Source organism: Ambystoma mexicanum, chromosome 6q (assembly GCF_040938575.1).
Source record: "Ambystoma mexicanum isolate Mex_15411 chromosome 6q, UKY_AmexF1_1, whole genome shotgun sequence".
Classification (NCBI taxonomy): domain Eukaryota; kingdom Metazoa; phylum Chordata; class Amphibia; order Caudata; family Ambystomatidae; genus Ambystoma; species Ambystoma mexicanum.
The window spans coordinates 1,628,132,492-1,628,137,491 of record NC_090937.1 but is presented as its reverse complement, the minus strand read 5'-3'; the positions used below and the strand labels follow the sequence as shown (position 1 = coordinate 1,628,137,491).

At 50.0% G+C, this 5,000-nt stretch overlaps 2 non-coding genes across 2 annotated transcripts; both read right to left on the bottom strand.

The window, feature by feature from the left end:
* Positions 1 to 641: 641 nt before the first annotated feature.
* TRNAG-UCC (transfer RNA glycine (anticodon UCC)) lies at positions 642 to 713 on the bottom strand. The gene has a single exon. It is a non-coding gene; the product is annotated as a tRNA-Gly (tRNA).
* Positions 714 to 1,898: 1,185 nt separating this feature from the next.
* TRNAG-UCC (transfer RNA glycine (anticodon UCC)) lies at positions 1,899 to 1,970 on the bottom strand. Its single transcript has one exon. It is a non-coding gene; the product is annotated as a tRNA-Gly (tRNA).
* Positions 1,971 to 5,000: the final 3,030 nt, after the last annotated feature.

The window sequence follows — 5,000 nt, the reverse complement described above, 5'->3', positions numbered from 1 at the left end:
ACAGGCCTCATTTCTCTAGCTCACACCCTAACTGCCAACACCCCTTCCCCTTCTCTCTCTGTCTCTCTCTCTCTGTCTCTCTCTCTCATTCTCTCTCTCTCGCAAATAGATACTTTACTTCCCAGGTGCAACAAAACAAGCCTTCTCGAGCTGGCAGATATGGGAAGGAAGGAAGGAAGGGCCAGTTTGGAAACTCAACTCAATTACCATAAATCCCCTGCTAAGGGTTATGGGAGGGAGGAATGAAGGAACTTTGCTTCAGGGAAAGGGCTGCTGCTGCTTCAGCATGTGAGGAGCGCAGCCACACGTTTCACCTTCTTCAGTATGTTGGTTTACAGGATGAGAGAGATCCTGAAACCTCACTCTAATAGGCTGAGGTGCTGTGCTCGGTGGCCTGCTGGGACCAAGGCCCGTCAGGGCAAGGCGAATAGGCCTTTGTCAGGCCTTCGTCAGGGCTTTGTCGGGGAGGGGCCAGGAGCCCTGCTCGCTTCAATCCCCTCACCGATAGACAGTTGCAGAAACTAGGATGCAAGAACCTTTCCTGGATGGGGTTTTGATTTTCACGAAAAGTGTGTCAGCTTTGCTTTCAGCATGAGTCTGATTTCCAAAAAATGCATTTTGAACAATTTAAAGATTTGATCTGCGTTGGCCGGGAATCGAACCCGGGTCAACTGCTTGGAAGGCAGCTATGCTCACCACTATACCACCAACGCCTGCCTGTCTGGGCTATCTGATGGAGCGGCCCTTAGAAATAAGAATAAGTCATTGGCTGGGAATGAAAAAAGCTTGCGTTTGACGCAGAAGCAGTTCGCATCATGAGGTCTTGCCGGTCAGCCCAACATTTCCCCGGGACCCCTTAAAAAAGGAGCTTGGTTTTAAGTTTGGTTTGATTGAACAGTACATTTTGTTGGCTGGGCTGGGACCCTCTCCTATTTAGCGCAAGAGTGGAACGAGGCAGCAAGTTCAAGGAATGACATTGCATCCAGGCACTTACAGCTCTTTGTGCCCTAATGCCATGACACAAAAACATAATTTGAAAAAAGTTAGCAGAGGATGGTTTCGATCCATCGACCTCTGGGTTATGGGCCCAGCACGCTTCCGCTGCGCCACTCTGCTGGTTGGAGAACAAGAGCTTTTCTGGGCTTTTACAGCCTACAAACCGACAACCCTAGACCCAGTTTCGAGTGAAGCGGGCAGTAGGCCTTACAAAGCCAAACAACCTGCAACCACGCACTCCCATCCCATGGCCTTTTGCAGACAGGCCTCATTTCTCTAGCTCACACCCTAACTGCCAACACCCCTTCCCCTTCTCTCTCTGTCTCTCTCTCTCTGTCTCTCTCTCTCATTCTCTCTCTCTCGCAAATAGATACTTTACTTCCCAGGTGCAACAAAACAAGCCTTCTCGAGCTGGCAGATATGGGAAGGAAGGAAGGAAGGGCCAGTTTGGAAACTCAACTCAATTACCATAAATCCCCTGCTAAGGGTTATGGGAGGGAGGAATGAAGGAACTTTGCTTCAGGGAAAGGGCTGCTGCTGCTTCAGCATGTGAGGAGCGCAGCCACACGTTTCACCTTCTTCAGTATGTTGGTTTACAGGATGAGAGAGATCCTGAAACCTCACTCTAATAGGCTGAGGTGCTGTGCTCGGTGGCCTGCTGGGACCAAGGCCCGTCAGGGCAAGGCGAATAGGCCTTTGTCAGGCCTTCGTCAGGGCTTTGTCGGGGAGGGGCCAGGAGCCCTGCTCGCTTCAATCCCCTCACCGATAGACAGTTGCAGAAACTAGGATGCAAGAACCTTTCCTGGATGGGGTTTTGATTTTCACGAAAAGTGTGTCAGCTTTGCTTTCAGCATGAGTCTGATTTCCAAAAAATGCATTTTGAACAATTTAAAGATTTGATCTGCGTTGGCCGGGAATCGAACCCGGGTCAACTGCTTGGAAGGCAGCTATGCTCACCACTATACCACCAACGCCTGCCTGTCTGGGCTATCTGATGGAGCGGCCCTTAGAAATAAGAATAAGTCATTGGCTGGGAATGAAAAAAGCTTGCGTTTGACGCAGAAGCAGTTCGCATCATGAGGTCTTGCCGGTCAGCCCAACATTTCCCCGGGACCCCTTAAAAAAGGAGCTTGGTTTTAAGTTTGGTTTGATTGAACAGTACATTTTGTTGGCTGGGCTGGGACCCTCTCCTATTTGGCGCAAGAGTGGAACGAGGCAGCAAGTTCAAGGAATGACATTGCATCCAGGCACTTACAGCTCTTTGTGCCCTAATGCCATGACACAAAAACATAATTTGAAAAAAGTTAGCAGAGGATGGTTTCGATCCATCGACCTCTGGGTTATGGGCCCAGCACGCTTCCGCTGCGCCACTCTGCTGGTTGGAGAACAAGAGCTTTTCTGGGCTTTTACAGCCTACAAACCGACAACCCTAGACCCAGTTTCGAGTGAAGCGGGCAGTAGGCCTTACAAAGCCAAACAACCTGCAACCACGCACTCCCATCCCATGGCCTTTTGCAGACAGGCCTCATTTCTCTAGCTCACACCCTAACTGCCAACACCCCTTCCCCTTCTCTCTCTGTCTCTCTCTCTCTGTCTCTCTCTCTCATTCTCTCTCTCTCGCAAATAGATACTTTACTTCCCAGGTGCAACAAAACAAGCCTTCTCGAGCTGGCAGATATGGGAAGGAAGGAAGGAAGGGCCAGTTTGGAAACTCAACTCAATTACCATAAATCCCCTGCTAAGGGTTATGGGAGGGAGGAATGAAGGAACTTTGCTTCAGGGAAAGGGCTGCTGCTGCTTCAGCATGTGAGGAGCGCAGCCACACGTTTCACCTTCTTCAGTATGTTGGTTTACAGGATGAGAGAGATCCTGAAACCTCACTCTAATAGGCTGAGGTGCTGTGCTCGGTGGCCTGCTGGGACCAAGGCCCGTCAGGGCAAGGCGAATAGGCCTTTGTCAGGCCTTCGTCAGGGCTTTGTCGGGGAGGGGCCAGGAGCCCTGCTCGCTTCAATCCCCTCACCGATAGACAGTTGCAGAAACTAGGATGCAAGAACCTTTCCTGGATGGGGTTTTGATTTTCACGAAAAGTGTGTCAGCTTTGCTTTCAGCATGAGTCTGATTTCCAAAAAATGCATTTTGAACAATTTAAAGATTTGATCTGCGTTGGCCGGGAATAGAACCCGGGTCAACTGCTTGGAAGGCAGCTATGCTCACCACTATACCACCAACGCCTGCCTGTCTGGGCTATCTGATGGAGCGGCCCTTAGAAATAAGAATAAGTCATTGGCTGGGAATGAAAAAAGCTTGCGTTTGACGCAGAAGCAGTTCGCATCATGAGGTCTTGCCGGTCAGCCCAACATTTCCCCGGGACCCCTTAAAAAAGGAGCTTGGTTTTAAGTTTGGTTTGATTGAACAGTACATTTTGTTGGCTGGGCTGGGACCCTCTCCTATTTAGCGCAAGAGTGGAACGAGGCAGCAAGTTCAAGGAATGACATTGCATCCAGGCACTTACAGCTCTTTGTGCCCTAATGCCATGACACAAAAACATAATTTGAAAAAAGTTAGCAGAGGATGGTTTCGATCCATCGACCTCTGGGTTATGGGCCCAGCACGCTTCCGCTGCGCCACTCTGCTGGTTGGAGAACAAGAGCTTTTCTGGGCTTTTACAGCCTACAAACCGACAACCCTAGACCCAGTTTCGAGTGAAGCGGGCAGTAGGCCTTACAAAGCCAAACAACCTGCAACCACGCACTCCCATCCCATGGCCTTTTGCAGACAGGCCTCATTTCTCTAGCTCACACCCTAACTGCCAACACCCCTTCCCCTTCTCTCTCTGTCTCTCTCTCTCTGTCTCTCTCTCTCATTCTCTCTCTCTCGCAAATAGATACTTTACTTCCCAGGTGCAACAAAACAAGCCTTCTCGAGCTGGCAGATATGGGAAGGAAGGAAGGAAGGGCCAGTTTGGAAACTCAACTCAATTACCATAAATCCCCTGCTAAGGGTTATGGGAGGGAGGAATGAAGGAACTTTGCTTCAGGGAAAGGGCTGCTGCTGCTTCAGCATGTGAGGAGCGCAGCCACACGTTTCACCTTCTTCAGTATGTTGGTTTACAGGATGAGAGAGATCCTGAAACCTCACTCTAATAGGCTGAGGTGCTGTGCTCGGTGGCCTGCTGGGACCAAGGCCCGTCAGGGCAAGGCGAATAGGCCTTTGTCAGGCCTTCGTCAGGGCTTTGTCGGGGAGGGGCCAGGAGCCCTGCTCGCTTCAATCCCCTCACCGATAGACAGTTGCAGAAACTAGGATGCAAGAACCTTTCCTGGATGGGGTTTTGATTTTCACGAAAAGTGTGTCAGCTTTGCTTTCAGCATGAGTCTGATTTCCAAAAAATGCATTTTGAACAATTTAAAGATTTGATCTGCGTTGGCAGGGAATCGAACCCAGGTCAACTGCTTGGAAGGCAGCTATGCTCACCACTATACCACCAACGCCTGCCTGTCTGGGCTATCTGATGGAGCGGCCCTTAGAAATAAGAATAAGTCATTGGCTGGGAATGAAAAAAGCTTGCGTTTGACGCAGAAGCAGTTCGCATCATGAGGTCTTGCCGGTCAGCCCAACATTTCCCCGGGACCCCTTAAAAAAGGAGCTTGGTTTTAAGTTTGGTTTGATTGAACAGTACATTTTGTTGGCTGGGCTGGGACCCTCTCCTATTTAGCGCAAGAGTGGAACGAGGCAGCAAGTTCAAGGAATGACATTGCATCCAGGCACTTACAGCTCTTTGTGCCCTAATGCCATGACACAAAAACATAATTTGAAAAAAGTTAGCAGAGGATGGTTTCGATCCATCGACCTCTGGGTTATGGGCCCAGCACGCTTCCGCTGCGCCACTCTGCTGGTTGGAGAACAAGAGCTTTTCTGGGCTTTTACAGCCTACAAACCGACAACCCTAGACCCAGTTTCGAGTGAAGCGGGCAGTAGGCCTTACAAAGCCAAACAACCTGCAACCA